At 35.6% G+C, this 21,943-nt stretch overlaps 1 protein-coding gene across 1 annotated transcript in view; it reads right to left on the bottom strand.

Annotated features, from left to right (window-relative positions):
• The window catches only part of LOC138176024 (voltage-dependent calcium channel subunit alpha-2/delta-1-like), a 164,400-nt gene that overhangs the window by 46,757 nt on the left and 95,700 nt on the right, over positions 1-21,943 (bottom strand). The window lies entirely within an intron of this gene.

The following is a 21,943-nucleotide window of genomic DNA, read 5'->3' as shown; positions in this document are numbered from 1 at the left end:
GACTGTGAAGATCACAAACACAAACAGAAGCTGACAGTTTGTACTTATGTGGCAGATCGTTCCTGAAGTCCCCTTGATACAGAAAGGAATCTATTTTCAATAGACTCTCTTTTCCTTCTTTGCTTTTTTCACTTTCCCCCCTAATTATGTATTTCTTTGTTTGAGGGTGATCCTGTGAAGAGTCAAAAGTAGCTCAGAACCAATGAGGTCTGGAAATAGCTTAGAATCACATAGGACTTTGGAAATTGACGGGAATCTTAGTGATCATAATATCTAACTCAGAGGATAGAACCCTAGGCCTGGAGTCAGGATGACCTAAGTTCAAATCTTGCCTCAGAATAGGAGGGGGGAACCTGCAGCCTCAAGGTCACATATGGCCCTCTAGGTCCTCAAGTACAGCCATTGGACTGAGTCCAAGTTATACAGAACAAATCCTTTTATTAAGGGGATTTGTTATATGAAATTTGGATTCAGTCCAAGGACCACACTTGAGGACCTGGAGGGCCACCAATGGCCTTGGGGCCACAGGTTCCCCACCTCTGCCTGTGTGATCCTGGGCAAGTCACACCTCTCTCTACCTCAGTTTCCTCAATCCTTAAATGGTGATAATAATTGTATCCTCTTCACACGATTATTATGAGGATCCAAAGAGATAATACATTTGTAACGTGCTTAGCATAGAGACTGACACATAGTAGGCATTCAATGAATGCGTCTGTCTTGTTCCTTTAATTTTCCAAATGAGAAACTAGGACTATATTGAGTGATTTGGTCAAGGTTATATGGCAAATGTGAATGGTAACAAGGAGCTTTAGAACTTATATCTACTTATTATGAGAAATACAGAAAAAGAAAATAAACATAAACATTGACTGTTTCATATTTATTATGAGTCCACAATGTTTTAGGCTTTGCACAATATTTACCAAATAGCCCTTCATTCTCTTTCAGTTTAAATTTAAAAGCAATAGATCTAGTAGGTATTTTAAGCTGTAATTAATGGATTTTCCCATAGGCCTCCTAGATGACAGAATTCTAGGTGTCCAGAGCCCCAAGTCCAAGCCATTGTTCTTCTACTTAGGGGCAGTATGACTTTATACATGTCTATCTTTTTTGAACATTGCTGAACTTCCAGCTAATACATCTCTAAGAAGGGAATAATGTATGTTTCTCAGGACTGGCATGAGAAATCAGTGATAAACTATGCCATGTGAAACTTCTTTAAGAAATAAATGAAATATTACCAAAAATATAAAGCATTGTTGTAATTATTACTATCACATGGTTACATGTCTACAATTAATGTATATGTGAGATATTTTAGTGTTGGGCTTATAATACATCTACATTTAATAAAAAAAAATGTCCAACAATCAACAGAAATTAATTTCCCAGCAGCACAGACTTTTTTCCTCTTGAAATTTTCCCTATTGGAGGAGAAGACTAGCAATAAGTCACACAGCCATTGGTGATGTCAGTGTCTTGATGAGTATTTTCCCACTCAAATATGCAGTGTTAGATTTACATGTTTATCCTCTCACAGTGCAGTATATTTTTGCTGAATTTGAAATGAATTCTACATTTTTCTATCCATAGAAGGCTGAAATTCCTTTCGTTTTTGTTTCATGAAATTAGGGCCAAAAAATTCACTTCCAATCTTAAGTACATAGTAGCTAGAATGTGGCAAGAAAACAAAAGGCAAGCAAAATGATTCTGGCATTAAATATGTATTGTGGACGATTCACACATGGATAAACAAGCATAGATTATAGAGGGAACACTAGCCCTCTCTTCAAATAACTAAAAGTTTCAAGAGAAAAAAAATCAGGGAAAAGAATTCCTGGAAAAATTAATCACTTAAAAAATTACAGTATGAAAAAAATAAATATATGGCAAGAAAGAAGAACTAAACGATATACCAAAGAGTATGTGGGTAAAATTAGAAAAGAGATGAAATGCCTGAAAATAAGCAGGATTATTTGAATTAAACATAGCTTTAAAGCCCTAGTAAAACTTGGGAGATGAATTTACAAAATTAGGAGGAATATGATGATTTCAGAGAGAATGATACATAAATATATTAGCAGAAAAGGTTATAAAAAACAAATGTAAGAAATCGGCAGGATTGAAAGATTATGAGAAAAGGAAAGTGAGCAAGTTAGAAGAATTAAATTGAAAGATGTTCGTAACTTTTTTTTTAATATACTACAATAGCATTCAATGGTATTTATGATGATTTGTATATTTAATCTCAACCATGTTCTAAGCATTAACCTTTATTCCTAGAATACTTTTTTTAGTAAAAGTAATTTTGTCCATTTTTCACCAATATTAATAAAACCCACAAATTTACAAAATGTAAGAGCTGTAGGCAGAGTTGGACTCCTCTCAAGTTAGACTGACAAAGGCACCAGGTTATTCTGTACCCATTACCTCATATTCTTAAGCAGGGACAATCAAATCAAAAAACCGGATAGGCTTGTAGAGAAATAAATTTGACTCAGGTCTAAATTTTGATCAATGCAAAACTTGATCAATTGTCAGTCATCTTGAGTTTCGTCTTGCCACTGGACTTCAGTGATTTTGGAAAAAAGAGTGAGGCTGAAGACTTTGTGCAGTTCTGCCTCACTTAAATCCAATACATGCAGAAGTCATAACAACACCCCCATAAAGTCATTGGTCCTCTTCAAAAACAGAGGATGAACAACAATGTGAAACTAATCAAAATAAGGCATAATCAAAATGTTTTTTTGTTTGTTCGTTTTGCTTTTTGGAGAGCAATTGGGGATAAGTGACTTGCCCAAAGTCACCCGGCTAGTGTGTCAAGTGTCTGAGACCGGATTTGAACTCAGGTCCTCCTGACTCCAGGGATGGTGCTCTATTCGCTGCACCACCTAGCCACCCCATAATCAAAATGTTTAATCTGAACCTAAGTAAGCACACTGTCACTACCAATATTCACCAACATGTCACTGTTTGCCTGAAAAATAATTCAGTCTCCTGACCCTTTCTTTGTCAAAAATTTCCTTTGAAAAAGGGAAACAGAACTACACAATAAAGGTAACAAACACATTGTAAAGTAAGGTAATGGGGATCATATGAGCTCAAAGAACCATTTTAGTTTTAACCTTCATTCAGAGAAACAGTATAATCACAGAAGAAAGAACATCATATGATGCAAATTCAAGACTACTCTGCCACAAATAAAGTATGTGACCTTGAGCACAAGTACCTTCTGGGCCTTAATTTCTCTGTTTTGTAAAAGAAGAATTTTTGACTACATTAGATTCCATTAGCTCTAACATTCCATGATTTCATTTTATTTTCATTATATTCATAATTTTTATGCAAACAACCACATATATGTATAAACTATGGATAAGATAGGCCTCAAATATTGACAGTGCTCAGAGAGAAGTCAATTTAAATAAGATGGGTTTGAGAGCCACTGAAGAACATATTTTGAGATCTACTGATTCTATGTAACAAAAACTTAAACAAATTCTTAAAAAAACCTCATAGGGTTTTAAACTAAATGTAATGATTTTACTCTACATGCTTTTCATATACAATCATAATCCTTCACAAAAAATCCCTGGAGAAATTTTTAAAATGTATGCATAAACATTATTTCTAATTAAAAAAAACTGAAATGAATTCCAAGGTTATCTTTCAAAAATTAAAAGATGGTAATGATATTTATTTCACAACTATTCCCAAAATATTTCATTTAATGCCACATAAAGAGGCACATACACACACACCCATTACCACTATCTTCCACCTGAAGTTATTTTATATTACCCTGTATATACTTCATATTTACTTGTGTTTATATTGGGCTCCCACTCCAACCCTAGCCCCTTTTGAGTGTAACTACTTGAGTGCCTAAAGGGCAGGAGGTATTTTGGTTTTGTCTTTATATTCCCAGAACAAAGCACAATGTCTTATACATCAAAGGTACACAATTATGCCTACTGTACATAGACTGCATATAATACAAACACATAATTATTTATTTACGAATATTTACATGTACCGAGACTTTTACATAAAGAGTATGAAAATTATTTTTGTGATACAGCATATTTAAATCACCTATATCTTTACAGGGAGGTTTGAGAACAATGGGGCTGATCTCTAACACCCTAAAATCTCAATATCACCTATCAATGACTTGTCACTGAGCAGTTTCCATTCCTGAGTTCTTAGATTAACAATGGGAAACTTCAATCTGTGAACTATTTCTTATTCCTTGAAAGCCATCTCTCACAGGAGGCTGATGTACAGTGAAGTCAATATTGGTTTTCTTTACTGAGAAGGCTAGCCTTCAGAAACATGAAATGCCCGACTATGTCAGTCCTCCAAAATTTCGACGTTCATACACAGGTCACACACAAGTCTTGTTTCATACACAAGTTGTGCTTTAAAAACAAGAGCTCTTTAAAACCATGACTCCAACAAAAATCTCTATGCCTCAAATGCCACAGCTGGGACTTGGGTAAAAGAAAAAGTCAATTATTAAGAAAAAAATACTCTTTCTTGTTTTGGCATTTTGCTTTATTCTGAATTATCCGTAGAGTTACCCGAATTCTTCACTAGGTCGCCAACACTATAGCAGCTATGCAGTAGCAATGAAGGTAGGTTAGAATTTACAACCACCTATAAATATATCTATATGTCTATATATTATTACTTAGCACATCTAAATTATAGCTATATATAACATGTACTACATATACATATATATAGATATATATCTTTATAAATGTGAATAGAACACATACTCTTAGAAGATAATGGGGCCATTTTTTTTCTTTTCAGTTTCATAAATGAAAATACACTAGACCATTTTGTTGAGGAAGAAGACATAACTGTGCATTCCATTTTTTATGATGCTTGGGACTAGGCACCACAGTGGATAGAGGGCTGGATCTGGATTCAGGAAGACAGGCGTTCAAATCCAGCCTTAGACACTCACCCTCTGTGTGACACTGGGCAAATTGCTTAATATCTCTCTGTCTCAGTTTCCTTAAATGGAAAATGGAGATAATATCACTTAATGCCCAGAATTGTTGTGAGGATCAAATGAGATATTTGTAAAGTGTTTAGTACAGTACATAGCACATAGTAGGTACTTAATAAGTCTGTTCCCCTCCCCCCACAACCTGTTCAATAGAAGTTTTCTTTTACGTGGAGACATCAGTAAGCAAGTACTCTCATTGAGTGAGGAAATTAAAGTCACTAGAGGTCTGCACACATGATCTACCTCAGTAGCTACTGACTTTTTCTTGAGAAGTTTCAGGAAAATTGTTCTTTATCAGGAAACATCAGAAAGAACTCATAGCCTATGACATACACAAGTCACCGATACTTGTATAGGTCATGTGCCTGACCCATAGTGATTGTACAGAAGAAGACTGAAAGAAATAGAGAATATATGCATTACTGACCTTTGAACAAAGAACTTAGTATCAGAGAAGAGTAAACAAGACAGAGACAGAGAAACAGATATCTTTGTTCATGATCTGAAAATATTCAGAATCAAGCTGATCAAGTCCTCTGCCTGTGGCAGGCACAACACATTGCTCATTCTCAAAGGTTGTTGTTGTCTAGTTGTGTCAAGCTCTTCATGACCCCTGGACTACGGGTCCTTCTATCCTCCACTATCTCTCGAAGTCTATCCAAGTTTACATTCCTTATTTCTATGACACTGTCTAGCCATCTCATCTTCTGCCATTTCCTTTCCCTTCTGTCTTCAATCTTTCTCAACACCAGGGTCTTTTCCAATGAGTCCTGTCTTCTCATTATATGGCCAAAGTATTTAAGCTCCAAGTTTCAGTATTTGATTTTCCAGTGAATAGCATGATTTAATTTCTTTAAGTATTGAGTGATTTGGTTTCTTTGCTGGCAAAGGGATTCTCAAAAGTCTTATCCAGGGAGCGGACTGGTGGTGCAGTGAATAGAGAGAGCACCAGCCCTGGAGTCAGGAGGACCTGAATTCAAATCCAGCCTCAGATTCTTAGCACTTACCAGCCATGTGACCTTGGGCAAGTCACTTAACCCCAACTGCCCCCTCCTTTTGCTTTTTAGCAAAAGTAAAAAAAAAAAGTCCTATCCAGCACCGTAATCTTTAAGTATTGGGATGACTAAGTCACTTAACCCCAATTGCCCTGCCTTCCTCTTTCCAAAAAGAAAAAAAAATCAATTCTGTGGCTCTCAGCTTTCCTTTTAGTTTAACTCTCATAGCCATATGCTGATACTAGAAAAGTCATAGCTTTGACTACAAAGACCTTTGTGCCTCTTCTTTTTAGCACACTGTCCAGATTTGTCATAGCTTTCCTTCAAAGGAGCAAGTTATCTTTTAATTTTAGGGCTGCAGTCACATTCTGCAATGATCTTTGAGCCCAAGAATATAAAATCAAACACTACTTCCATTTTCCTCCATATGCCAAGAAGTGATAGGACCAGTTGTAAGGATCTTAGGTTTTTTAAATTAAGCTCAAAGCCAGCTTTTATACTCTCCTCTTTGACCCTCATCAAGAGGTTTTTTGGTTTTTTTTGCTTTTTGTAGGGGGGAATGCAGGGCAATTGGGGTTAAGTGACTTGCCTAAGGTCACATGGCTATTAAGTGTTTAGTGTCTGAAGCCGAATTTGAACTCAGGTCCTCCTGACTCCAGGGCCAGTGCTCTATTCACTGTACCACCTAGCTGCCCCAATCAAGAGGTTTCTTAATTCCTCTTCACTTTCTGTCATCAGAGTGGTATCATGTACATATCTGAGATTGTTGATATTTCTCCCAGCAACCTTAATTCCAGCTTTGGATTCATCCAGCCTGGCATTTCACATGATATACACTGTATATGAGTAAATATGGTGACAACATACAGCCTCGTCATATTCCTTTTCCAAACTTAAGCTAATCAGTTGTAGCATGTTTGCTTCTAACTGTTGCCTCTTAGCCCACACGAAGATAAGTAAGATGATCTGGCGCTCCCATTCCTTTAAGACTTGCTACATTTTGCTGTGATCCACACAGTCAGAGGCTTTAGTGAAGTCAATGAAGCAGAATAAGATGGGTTGTTTTTTTTTGTTGTTGTTGTTTTGTTTGTGTTTCTGGAACTCCCTTGCTTTCCCCATATTATAGTGAATGTTGGCAATTTAGACTGCTGGTCCTCTGTCTCTTCAAAAACAAGCCTGCTCTTCCGGTAATTCTTAGCTCACGTATTGCTGAAGCTTAACCTGCAGAATCTTAAGCATAACTTTGCTGGTATGTGAAATGTATGCAATTGTTTGGTAATTTGAACATTCTTTGCCATTACTCTTCTTCAGGATTGGGACATAAACTGATCTTTTCTAATCCAGTGGCACACTGAGTACAGAACTTCAATAGCATAAACTTTTAGGACTTTAAATAACTCAGCTAGAATTCTTGAAGGACTAGGTCCCTATTTGCCTGTCCCCCATTACAACACCTTGAGATCACAAAGGTATTCTGTGACAGCTTCCTGTTATCAGATTGTGTAGTGATACAAATCTTTCAATTAGCAGGTGGGGAAGACTGTGAGGGGAGGGGGTAATTGGGAACCAAGAAGAGAGAGGAGATTAAAGGGTAGAGAGAGAAATATCCATTGATTGGGTATAACTATATATTCCTTATGTAACCTCAATATATGCTATTATTTATTGCCGTACATAACAAGTGGTGATATATTTCATGAGACCTACATATTTTGCCTAAATTTTCTAACTGTTTTATGTTTGATTTTATGTTCTTACATGTCTAGTCTGCTGCATGCAACTATAAAATAGATATTATATACTTTATACTTCAATATATACTGTGATTTGGGCTTATTACTTGTAACTATCTTATATGATAACTGATGAATGTTTATGTTGTGTGCTTACAGAGAAACCTAGAAAGATATAAATGGAGTGTATTTTTTAGAGGTTATAGAAAGGAAGAATATAAAGGCCATCTCTGTTGTAAACATTTCAGTAAACATAGGACTTTCTTCCGCCTCACCCACCTTTATGTTCTTATTTCAAGATGGAAAGAACAATCTAATTGATATCCTACTAGTTAAAACACCACTTCCCATAATGCTTGGGGCATGAAAGAGAATCGCCCTTTGAGGGAAATACTCTGGATGATATAATTCTAGAATAGTATACACAAGTTCACAGTACAGTGATATTACCCTGAAACTCCATGTCTCACAGTCTTGAGGGTTAAGAAAGGCTCATACAACAAAAGAAATGCTCTAGACTATACATCACAGAAGACTGTGTAAAGAACCAAAACTTGGTGACATTACCTTATGAGTCCTCTCATTTTGTGAGGAAGCTTTGTACTGTTTAAAAGGTACCATGAGAGTTTCACACGGAAAGATTGAAGACATACAGTGGTAATGAGGAGAATTGAAAAAACTGAAACCATTTTGAGAGAAAGCAACTGTTATTGACTGTACCATGGTATCCTCAACTCTGGTATAGTGTTGGGACGAAATAAAAAATGGTTACATGCCTTCTATAAAGAACTTTCAATAATCACCCAATCTCCCTTCCTTGCCCTCCCACCCCACCCCATGCAATGACATTAGAGGGGAAACTGATGGGCTTAATAACTTCAGAATGTTGTTTCAGCATAGTGATTTCAACAGTGTTTTTCCATGCATGTTTGGGATATATGGGGTTTAAATATAAAGTTGATTAGAACTTCCTTGGAGGTATGTGAAATGGTAGCCTTTTACTATGGTATACGGTACATCAATTCTTACTATATGCCTTGCTATTCTATTTTAATTAAACACCTTTTGCTTTTGAATCCACATGTTATTCAATATAGTCTGGTATAGAATATATAAGGGGATCTTCAACCATGGTTCTGAACAGTTGGTGACCCAAACAGTACTCTGAATCCATAGCAAAGAGAGTTGCCCCAATACATTTGGTTAATCTTGTCCTTTCTTCATCCCCATCATACTCTAACAACTCCCTGGTTTTATACATATTGACATTTGTTATTCTTCTGATAAAAGCTGGACATAGACTTCGAACAGATGGAAGATAATTAAAAGATCTAATGGTCACAGACATAAAATGAATATTTAGATATGTTGTTATTAAACCTTAAACAACAGTGATAAAGGTATTAAATATTATTTTTATGAGCCAAGCCCTCTGACTGCATCATTTTAACCATCTCCTAGTATAGAAATTCAACTCCACCAAGGAACCTAGGAAGTTGGTCTATGACTTTTGGTTTTAGAGAAATGCCTGAGGGCGCTGAGAAGTTAAAGACCTTACCATAAGTTGCATAGGTAATTAGTGTTAGAAGGAGACTGAAACCCAGGTCTTCCTGACTCCAAATTAGCTACAATGACACTAAAATAAATTAGGATTTTAATTAATGTATGTTATTAACTTGATAGATAATATTTGTAGAAAAAGCATCAAAGAGTATAACATTGACAATATACATAATTTCTCTCTGTTATCCACAGCAGAAGAAAGTCTAACTTCTGGGTTCAATTATCTACAAACAAAGCATCACTGGCCTCCTAATGTCGATTACACTAAGTAAGGTTATAGGATGATTAAGAGGAATTCAACTCTTGAAACCTCAAATTTTAAAAGCTGATGCTTCTTTTCTCTATCATACACTGTTTTGAAATTAACACACAATGGGCTTTCAAGAAATCACAAAAGCATATTTTTTTTAAATTGGAAGGAACCTCAAAAGCCATCTTCTACAAGGATTATTTAAAAAAGAAAGCAAACAAACAAATCTAATCAGAATCCCTACTACAAAATGGTCATCAATCCTTTGACTGAAGACCTCCAATGAAAGAGAGCTTACTCCTAAGGCAATCCATTCCAATTTTAGAGAAGTCTAATAGCAAATAAGTCCTGTCATTGAGTCTAAATTTCCCTCTTGAAATTTCTTCCCATTGCCATTGATTCTTCCCTCTGAGGCCAAAGAGAACAAGTCCAATTGCGCCTGCAGTCCTTCAAATACTTGAAGAAAGCTATCTTGTCCCATTGAAACTTCTCCTGGATAAGAATATTACCTATTGATTGATTTTTCATATCTACACAAAATAAAGTAACAACTCTAGGCAATAATATGGATCATTCAAAACCTACGCCCATATTCACTTGAAAGTCTCTACTCTTGGTTAAATTTGTACTTAGGAAAGGACACAATCGTGATTTAGTTTTGACCAGACAGTCTTAACAATGCAACTCTTTTCACTCTTTCTTGACATTAGAATTATTTGTAATTTGACTTTTAGGAAATATATGATTTTTAAAAAATTATATTTTTCAAGAAATAAATGGGGCAGCTAGGTGGCGCAGTGAATAGAGCACCAGCCCTGAAGTATGGAGGCCCCAAGTTCAAATACAGCCTCATACACTTGATACTTAACCGTATGACCTTGGGCAACTCACAACCCCAATTGCCTTGCTTTCGCCCTTCCAAAGAAGAAAAGATATATAAAAAAAAAGTTTTAAGGATTTTTGGGGGGGTGGGGTGTTTGAGTCAACAGATATCAAAGGAAGCAAACTTAGAAAGCACTTACTAAGTACCAAGCAAAGCCCAAACATTCTATTGTTTAAGGAAATGGTCTAAGAATTTGGCTCCTTAAGCCTATTGGGGTTATTTTTGAAAAAAAAAAACTGCAAAATAAATTTTCATTTAGGCTCAAGCGAGAGTATACCCTATACCTTACACTCCTGCCCACAACTGAAATACAAGTTAGGGAAAAGAATTCAAAGCATAAAGCTCATGTCACTGCTTTGGGCAGGCAAAGAGGATTATAAAAATAGTTTGTTCATTTTATTGTTGCCACACTGACTCATCATGTTTTAGTTTCTATGTACTTTGATTAGGGTGATAAAGGGCCTAAACTATCTGTTCAAAAGGTGTAGGTTTTGCCACAATTGAGGAAATTAGGCTGGGAATGGAGTTCTGCACCCTGCTGGAGACCATGTGTTGAAGCACTATTTCTGCATGATTATAACATTAAACAGAAGAATGCTGTTCTCCAAACTTGTAACTAAAAGTCATAAGTGCATTCTTTTGCTCCATGGAGATGGAAAAGCATCTCCAGGGAAAAGGTAGTATGCAAAATACAAATGCATTTAGAAGTATCATATTGTGAGATGTGAAGGAAAAACAATCATCATATCAAGTTTCAAAAAGCAAATTTCCACTAAAGCCATCAAACTTTTTATTACTTAACATAGTTAAGCAAACAATGATTTCATGTATAAAATGGGCATCATAGTTCTGGTCTTCTCAATAGGTTGGGGAAGGATGGAGGGAGAGAATTTGGAAAATTTTAAAAATAAATGTAAAAAATAAATATAACATATAAGTAAGCCCATCCATGCACTGATAGCTCAATTTAATTAAAGAAACCATTGCTTAATTGCTTATTATGCACATGACACTTTACAAGATGATGGGGAGGCATAGATAAAAAAAAAGACCAGCACAGACAGCCCTCAACTTGATTACATCAGGGGCCAGCAACATTCCCCAGTGAGACTGGAACTAGATCAAAATATAATTAGAAATATTTAACAAAATAAGTAAAATAAAATCAAACAGATAATATTTATACATGGCTTTCTAAGTCATTATGTGGCCCACAGGAATCCTTGTGTATGGTTTAGTGGTCCCATTTCTATTTGAGTTTAACACCACTGGTTTTTATCCCTTATTAAAGTGGTTACAATGTACATGAATAAAAGTAAGATACAGATACAAAAGAAACAGAAGAGAAATACAGATTAATTGCTTTTAGGAGGAAGAGAAATAACATTCAGTTTGGAATAAGTGAAAATTTCATGGAGGAGGTGACACATGATCTGGACTTGGACCAAGGAAAAGGTCTGAGCAAATATTGGAGGCAGGAGAGAGTAAGAAGAGAGAAAAGAAAAGAAGTCTCTGAATCCCTTAGACCAATGTATAGTTCTAAGGTTGAATATGGGATATGGATTAGCATGAAATAAGGCTAACAATACAGGATGGAGGCAAGTTGTGGAGACTTTCCTTAATTACCAGACTAAGGAGATTTTATTTTATCCCATAGGCAGTACAGAACTACTTAAGTTTTTTGCAGAGGTAAATAACGTGGACAGACTTTTTCATTAGTATCTTTAGAAAGAATATGTGAAGAAAACCTGGAAGTGGTCAGAATCAGGGGTGGGGAACCTGCGGCCTCCAGGTCACACTGTGGCCTTCTAGGTCCTTGGGTGCAGCCTTTTGACTGAATCCAAGTTTTACAGAACAAATACTTTTATTAAGGGGATTTGTTCTATGAAGTTTGGATTCAGTCAAAGGACTGTACTTGAGGACTTAGAGGGTCACATGTGGTCTCAAGGCCACAGATTCCCCACCCTTGATAGATGATAGTATAGTTAGGGAGTTCTAAAATGACCTAAGTGACTGTACCCAAAGCATATTTTAACTGAACAATTTCAGCTTAGAGAGAAAACAAAACTTAGAGTATGGCATAGGTGTTTGTCCACTACTTTGTACTATTCAACTTTAAAATATATATATATATATATATATATATATATATTGAATTACATGAAGACAAATGTTGAGGGTGGGGGTTGATTTAGTCATTCAATTAATCACCCAGCTCTACTGTCTAATATCTTTATCAGATGAGACCACAGCGCAATTGAGTGATCAATCCTAGGGAACTAGGCATGAACAAGGTCTTGGTATCCTCAACATTACAACAAGGTGCTAGAGGAAGTCCATTAATTGACCAAGGAATTTAGTCATGCCCTGTGAGGATCTAAAACCATTTATCTAGTTTGATATAGAAGATCTGAGGGACTGGAAGTTTAGGTTAAAAGGTTATCTGAGAAGGAATCAACTGATAATCATTGGAAAAAGCACACTGGTGGGAGTTTATGAGCTATAGAATTAGAAAGACAGCTCTCCAATCTCTCTGGCTTATTCTTAAACCTGGAATGCAATAAATAGTATCTGAGATCTGGGGACCCAATCTATCAGTTATGAGTGAAATTTGAGAGACTAGCTCCAGAGCACGTGCTACACATAGACAGAATACTTCTCAAAACTGCAAATCACAAAAATCAGTCCTAGGAAATACATTAGATCAGAGTCTGGATAAAAAAACACATCTCACTAGGCTAGAAAGATAGGTCAAATTTAGTACAATAAAATACAATAGGGAAGATGTTCTATACTTAAAAAAAAAACCTTCACAAATACAAGATAAGGTTGGGAGTAGGAAGGAACCACAAATAAGAAATATTTCTTATTTAAAATGCTACAGGAACTTCAGTAGACTACTAGGTCAATATGTGTCAACAGTGACATAGCAGCTAAAATAATCAGTGCTGGTCTAAGATGCATTAAGAGGAACAAAATATTGAGAAAGAGGGAGATAATGTTTATATTTAACTCTGCTTTTATCAGTCACATCAGGAATATTGTGATCAGTTTGGGACATCATCTTTTACAAAATACAGAGAAGTCAAGGCATATATAAAATTAGGCAACCAGGAGAGGAAAAGATTAAAGAAAGTGTCATGCAATTACTAGATATAGAAGAAAATGGGAATATTTCAAGTGGAGAAGAGACTTAAAGTGGACATGGTAGCAAAGTTGTTGTATCTGAGAACCTGACATGTAGAAAAAATATGAGGTGTGTTCACTTTGCCACTATAGGGAAGTAATAGATTAATGGATGGAAATTACAAAAGACAGATTAAGGTCTGAATTAAATTCATATTTCCTAATGGTTAGAACTGGTGAAAATGAAATAAGCTATCTTGAAGAATGGAGAAGCGACCTGCTTTAGGGGTCTTTGGGCAAAAGTCGAATTATGACTTTTGGGGGATTTGCTTCTTTTCCACATACAAGGTTGACTAGATGACCTCTTTCAAGCTCTTATGTTATGAAAGAAGAGTGGCAGGCAACCAATGAAGAGGCCATAAACCATCCAGGTGAGAAGGGGTGAGATTCTGAATAAAGGTGGAGGCAGTGTGACAAACTGTACTGGCAAAAATATTGTGGATTATAATTGATATGACAGCACATGTGGGGAGAATGGGGAGTTTGGGGTCTAAGTAACTGAAAAGATAGTGAGACCATTACCCTTTTCTGTAAAATGAGGATAATGACAGCACCTATCTCACAGTTGTGTTGTAAGGATCAAAGAAGAAAATATTTATAAAGAAGTTTGCAAACTTTAAAGTGACATGAAGACCAGCTGATAAATAAATATTATAGCAGAAAGCACTTAAGTATTCGTGGCTAATTAAAACAAAATCTCTAGGACTTTATTTTCTGGGCAATTAACTGAACATATTTAGAAGTCTATAAAATGGCTAGACAGTAACTGTCTTCCATTGGACCCCTTCAAGCAAGGATGGACTAGAACCAGCTCTGACCGGCTCCTTGGAGCTGATTGCTACATCTTCCACTTTTATTCTAAAGAAGGATGCAAATATTGAAAATAAGGACTTGACTTTTTTGCAGACGGTGACAAGGGGGCAGAGAAAGCTTTATTTATTGCTACTTCTCCAAAGGTACCTTTTACTCCCACTAATCACACCAGACTCCCTAATTTTTCTTATGCTGCTCTCTTCCTCTCTCCTGTTTTGCTTATTCAAATTCTATTAATCCTTCTGTGCCTTACTCTAAATTCCAGACCCTGTATGTGCTTTCTCTAATTCCCAATAAAATTCACTTATCTCCCTGTCCTCTGAACTACAGTAACATTTTTTAAAGCTGGCACCAGATAATGTTTTATACAGTTCTTTAATTCTTTCACATTTATTAGTTTTGTTTCCCCAATTAGATTAAACTCCTAGAGGGCAGGTTCCAGTGCTTATACTTCTGTATTCCCACAAGCAAGTTGGTATTTATTGAGCAACTACAAAGTAATCACTATACTAGACCTTGAGGGCATAGGAAAATGCAGGCACACAAATTGTGTTCACAATCAGTGTTTCCTGACTGCTAATGATCAGACTTTTAACCAGTCTGCAAACAAGAATGCTAGCCCACCTAGGTGGGTTTAAATCCCAGCTCTCACACAAAATAGCTGTGGGACAGAGGGAAGGGACAGCCTCTTTGAACTTCATTTCCTCCTCTGCTAACAAATGGAATAATAATACCTGCATTAAGTACATCACAAGATTGTTGTGAGTAACAATTTCTGAAGCTTATGTGAAGGGGAGGATTCAAGACTTCTGTCAGCATTTGGCAGACTCACAGCAAAGAAGCTGTTTATCAACACACATCCCAACTCTTTGGTTTGCCCAGGCTCACATGGCTAGCATAGGTCAACAGTGGAATTTGAAGGTCTTCCTTCCCAACTTTATTATTCCACCTCTTTATATATATTTTATAGTCTCTGACTACCAAGTATAATGCTTGGCCCACAGTAAATGCTTGTTTGTTGACTTGATTGTTATGACTTTCTAAAACCAAAAACAAAAAAAATTAAAAGTCCAAATTTCACCATAACTCAATGTACCTGATGTGAACAGGCTCTCTCTAATGAACAGTTAAGTTTCTTGGGTGGAAGAAATTCTGGTCATGCACATGGAAAAAAGGGAACACAGAAAGCCTGGGCATAACACTGCCCCCCCCCACACACACGTACACACTTTTATGTATGTTACAATCTCTACCTGGCAGACAGCTGGAGATATCCTTCAGCAGTTTCAAGGAATTTAATGATCATAATGTTTTGCTTATACAATGTGTACCTTTGATCAACCTCAACTATATTGAAACATACTGGTGACTTCCCCAAATAGTAGAAAAATACAACACATATTGTTTAGTTGTTCTTTTTTTTAAAAGCAATTGGGGTTAAGTAACTTGCTCAGGGTTACACGGCCAGTTATTTCTGGGTGTGGTGCTAAGTATCTGAGCCCAGATTCTATCCCAGGTCATCCCGACTCTGGGGCCAGCGCTCCTACTCACTGCACTACCTGGCCACCCTTATTGTTTAGTTTGAATCACAAGACTAACAGTGAGCAATAAAACTACTTCTGCTTTGCCTGTTCCTGGAAATAAGAAATTGTTTAGAACTTATTTGCCTGAAAAGAGTACATATATACATACAAATAGAGATAGAGATAGATATATAGATATAGATATATAGACATAGAAGTAAAACCATTGAAAATCTGGGTTCATTGTTTGACCTGAATGCAGGGAAAGTTTATCAAAACTAAAATGTGTCTTTGGTAGAGATGCTTTCTCAAACAAAAGCATGAAGCCACAAAGTTGTCTTCACTAAAAACACAGATTCTGAATTTAAAAATAAAATCAATCATTTCTTTTACTCAGAAATTTTCTAGAAAGGAAATGCTTTTAGATTTCTTTTATAAAGTGTTCATTAGTTTAAAAGTTCCTTGGAAAGGCTCTATATTTAATTGATGTTTGAATTGCTTTCAAAGAGAAAATGTTCTGACAATGGTAAAGTCAAAGTCAAAGATCTGATCCATATCTCACCCTGCTCTACAATCTACAGGCCTTTCACTAACTCTTAGGAAAGAAAAGAAAAATTAGAGAGTATAAAGAACAATCACACAGATCATTTTTAATATACTAGTTCATATAACATTCACATATCTATCATCTTCAAATATTAATATAGATTTGGTCATTAATTCAGTGATAAATATAAATGTTTATGCTATTGAATAATGATATATGTGTGTATACATGTACTGCATGAATGTATGAATGCATCCATGGGTTTGCTGGTACATGTTTCACAATCAGCTCTCAAAAATTGTACTCACAGCATACTTCATAAGCTCAGATGGCATTATTAACATTTTCTCCCTTACTTTCCAAGTTTAGGCAATCAACAAAACAACAAATCAAACCTTGATTGGTGGCATTTGCTCACACTGAAAATTTAAAAATCAGTTTCTGTGAGGTTATATTTATATGTACATGCGTTTTATATATACATATATATGTAATATATATAATGTATATGTGTGTGCACATTTTGTGGTATTTTCATGCATGTATGTGTATATGTGTGTGTATATATAAAAATATATATACATCTATGTATGTATAGGTAATCATACCTTTATTATGTGTATGTATGGATACACGCTCATATGCAAGAAGGTGTAGTGGATACAGAACTGGCCTGAGTAAAAGGTAAAGCTGGTATTCAAATTCCACCTCTGATATAATGGCTGTGACTGAGCAAGCCACTTCACCTGAGCGTCCCAGGCCACTCTGTAATCCTATAAAAGCTGCCAAATAGATGCCTATCCATGTGGAAGGAGAGACTTTCCTTGCTTCCTCACTGGACATTCACTACACCAATGAAATCACAGATCAAGGAGGAAAAAAAAGGATATAGATAGATAGATAGACAGATTGACAGATACAGATAGACAGATACATACATACAAACATACCTATTTAATTTTAAAGCTTATAATAGAGAATTTAGTTATGATATATTCTGGATTTAGAAACACAGTTTTGGATTGCAACTAATATTCTCATTATTAAACATCCAAATATAATAGAGTCACTGTGAAGTATCCTGTTTCCTAGCCTTCCCCCACTGATATATGGGAAGCATTATATAGAATTCATAAGAAAACAATTTAGTAAAATAATTTTTCCTTCTCGATTAAAAGAATACTACTTTTACGTGGTGTGAGAAAGTTGAATCATAGCCAGAAATTGATAATATAACTAGTTAAGTAAAGGACCTAAGAAATGATCTTCCATGAAAATCTCTTCTGAATTGTGAGAAAATTCTTTAAGAACGCAAAAGCTCTGATGTACTCTAAGTGTCCCTATTCTAAATTAATTTTTTCTTGAGAATTAATGAAATAAAATACAAAATACTACAGCACAAAGTGCTAGTACAAATTTTACATTATCACTGGGGTCACACATATACATTCAAATCAATTTAATCAACTCTGATTTATCATTTATATAGTGCTTTTGTACAAAGAATGAATATTTATTATAAATTTAGGTACAGGGAATCTGTTCTGTCACTAAAATCTATTCTTATAGGTACCAAACACACACATTTATAATACTGTGGCAGCATGTCATTGTATATGTGTATGTGTGTGTATATATGTATATGTTGGGTTTTTTTTCCTTCTCCTTAAGAAACCTAGAGTCAATCCATTTGTCTGATGCTTCTTTTAACTATAGCCCATGGTGTAATATCTGTTTGACAGCTGCTCTCAGTCAAGGTTTATTTAACAATCAGGAAGCTGTCACAACAAACATATTAGCCTACAACTTAAAGAGACAGTAACTCTATTTGAAGGCAATCAGTAGCCTTGGAGAGTAGAAAGTTATTTTTACTCCCTCTTATTTTTATTACCTGACTCTGAAACAGCTATAAAAAGGGAATCCTAAAGAAGATGAAATGGCAAATATATTTCCAGCCCAGGAAACACATTGCAATTTAATTTTTCTCAATGTTTTTGATTTAAATTTTTTTTGTTATTTCCAGCTTAGGAAATATATCACAATGTAATTGTTCTCAACTTTCTTGGGTGTTTTAAACTATTATGATCAGTTTTCATTGCCATTTATTGCCAAAGAATAGACTCCATTGTCACTGTATTCCACTCTAATAGTTTAAGTATGCTGGGTTTTCGAATGATGGACAAAAAATGAAAATGATAAAATGATGGAGGGGCTGCAGGAAAACAGACATGATGATGAACTTTTGGTGGAGCTATGGATTACTATAGCCAATCAAGAATGCATTCTGGAATTATGTCCCCAAAGACACAAATATGTACTTTTGACCCAGCAATACCAGTACTAGGCTGATACTCCAAAGAGATCAAAGAAAGAAAAAGAGGATCAATATACACAAAAATATGTGCGGTGGTGGAAAAAACTGTAAAGTACCTTACCCCCCCCTCTCCACATTATTAAGGTAGATCCCCATCAACTAGAGAATGATTGATCAAATCATATACCTATGAGTATAAGGAAAATCTACCATGCCACAAGAAATGATGAAACGATAGCTTCAGAGAAAGCTGGGAAGAATTTTGTGAACTGATACAGAGTGAAATGAACAGAAGTAGGAGAACAATTACAACATTTTAAACATTTCAAAAACTTAAGAACTCTGATCTATGCAAAGAACAATCAGAATTTCAAAGCACCAGTGATAAAGTTTGCTATCCACCACCTGACAGTAAGGTGATAGATTCAAGGTGGAGAACGACACATATATTTTTGGACATGGCCAAGAAGGATTTTTTTTTTTGCTTGAATATGGATCATTGTTAAAAAAGATCTTTGTTTCTCAGGTTTTTTTTAAATGGGGGATGTGGGAGGGAGAAAAAAAATAAATGCTTGTTTACTAAAAAATTTGATTAAATAAGTTTTTAAAAGTATTTCAAGGGCAGAACCGTAATTTCTCCTCTTATAAAAAGACAGTTAACTTCCTTCTCTCTTCTTAAAGCACTCCACACACACATATGTACACATATCCTTAATTCCAGCTAGAAGTAGGCTGTTTTGTTCATTTCTTCCAGTTAGCACATTTAGATTTCCATTGGGCATTATTGTTTTGTAAAATTTTCAATAAACAATTTTACATTAAGAGTTACAAATAAATAACTTTTACTCAAATACTGCAAAGGCTGATCTTAAGAAAGGTAAACCATTGTATCATTAAAGTATATATGAAGTTGTAAAAATTCTAAAAATAAAATCATGTAATTAAATTCATTATTTGGAACCAAAGTCTTTAAAAAAACAAGGAATTTAACATTAATTTAATATAAATTGGACAAATTAATTCATAAAGATCTATTTTAATCATCTTTTAAAAAATTTATTCTGAATTGGAAAGCATGAAAAATTATATTGCCATATACTAGAAAAGAAATAAAAAGAAGATGCATGAATCTATGAATCTTTATTATGCATATCTTGCATTTCTTTTTAAAGGATATTATAAATTTGACATGTAACTTTCAAAGCTTTTGTTTGTCCATGTTTCTTTTTGAACTTGCCTCTATTCTGTGCATTTTCTAAATTGTTTAATGACTCTCTTGTCTTTTCTTTTTTTTTTTTGAAACTATTATTAGCTTCTATTTCTCCCCTCAGATAAAAGGGAAATCAGATTCCTGCAACAAATAATCTGAATCAAGAGAAAAAGAGATAAAAAAAACCAAATCAATTAAAATGAAATATAGCATTAGGTATTTTTTTTGATCCAGTGCTGGGTTTTTTTTTCCCCTAGGAGAGAACTCTCATTTAGAGAACTGTGTCTATCAATGTAGGATTGGCAACTCTTCTATAATCTAGAGTCTCCGAGAGTTGCCTCAAACTTTCACTCAAAGACACACAAAGAGTGTCATCAGGTCCTACCCATATGCTACTTCTTTGTAAGTCATTCTTCTCCCTAAAAATAAAATCTATCAGGATTGCATGTATCAAATGGGATGAAAAAGGAAATATTATAAGAATGGATGACTCAGGTACATTTCATACTTCAGGTTTTTTATTCCTTCTTAGAAAGGACTTTGCCTTAGAAGTAGATGACTTGTGAAAAGTTTCAAGAAAACTAAATGAAAAGATGATTATGCAGGTATCTCATGCACAGCTTTTTTCTTTCTCTACTTAGAACTAAATGACAAGGACCAATAATTTCTGGTTTTTAAGAAATGTAAAAGCTAAGAATAAAGATAAAATAATAAAATTCAGTGAAATTACTAAGCCTGCTAGGTTTTGACAGGGGTATGCTAGTAAAGATTTAAAACCCAGTTCTTCCCCCCAAAAGTATGTACATGACATCCCTTTAAGTTTAATTTGCATTATTAATATTTTCTCACTTTCTTAGGGATAGACAATTAGCAAAACACGAAATCAAGCCCTGATGTGTAGCAATTGCCAATTTAACAACAAGATCACACAATCTAGTTCCAGCTGTCTCCATCACATCTCTTATACTCAATTCCCTGGTATTTAACTCAATTTTGTTAATTCTAGAGAGGTTAGAAACATAGAAAAGCTACAGAAACAAGATTTCATACATGCAGATAGACAGGCAGAAAGTATATGATAAAAGCTGGCCAAGTGAGAAAGAAGCTACATTTTGAAATCTTTAGTAATGAACAATTTGGTAAGATCATCTTTAAGAAATATGAAAGAGGCTAGGTGGCGCACGCACTAAGTAGAGCGCCGGCTCGGAGTCAGAACGACCTAAGTTCGGTTCCGGCCTCAGACACTTAACACACATACAAAAAACAAAACAAAACAAAACAAAAACTAGCCGTGTGACCTTGGGCAAGTTACTTAACCCCAATTGAGCTCCAAAAAAAAGAAGAAATATTAAAGAAAACTCCTGATGCCAAGATGGTGGAGTGAGGAAGGAACCCTCTAAGACCTTCCCAAATTCCCCTCCAAAAGCTAGAAAATTGCCTCCGAATTGATATAGGAGCAGGGAAGCAGCTTACCAGTCAGAGAAAGAAAGGTCTGTCTCATAGGGATGGAAGGTGAGTGAGATCCAAAAGCAACAGCAACCAGCCTCACAGCAGGGGGCCCTTAACAAGGCTCTAAGTCTCTGGCATTCCTCCAGCAAGACCCCCTTACCTGCAAACCAGCAGGCCCCTTGGCAAGTGAGCAGTCTGTGCAGCCCAGTAAAGCCCCACCTCAGTCACTCCATACCCAGTACAAGCCACCAGCAAGACCCTGTTCCCACTGCTGACCTGCAGTTAAGCCTTGCCAAACAGAGTTGGGGTTGGCCAAAAGAGAGACCCTGTCCCTGGGGCCTACCAGCAGAGAGATCCTTTTTCCATAGCAACCCAGCAGCGGGGTACCCCCAGCAACACAATCATTCCTCCAGGGCCTGCTAGCAAATAGACCCCACCCCTGGGGCAGACC

Source organism: Petaurus breviceps, unplaced genomic scaffold (assembly GCF_028583685.1).
Source record: "Petaurus breviceps papuanus isolate PSGF00001 unplaced genomic scaffold, PetGlider_PUasm1.0 80, whole genome shotgun sequence".
Taxonomy (NCBI): domain Eukaryota; kingdom Metazoa; phylum Chordata; class Mammalia; order Diprotodontia; family Petauridae; genus Petaurus; species Petaurus breviceps.
The sequence above is the reverse complement of the archived record's forward strand: the minus strand, read 5'-3'. Positions and strand labels throughout refer to the sequence as shown.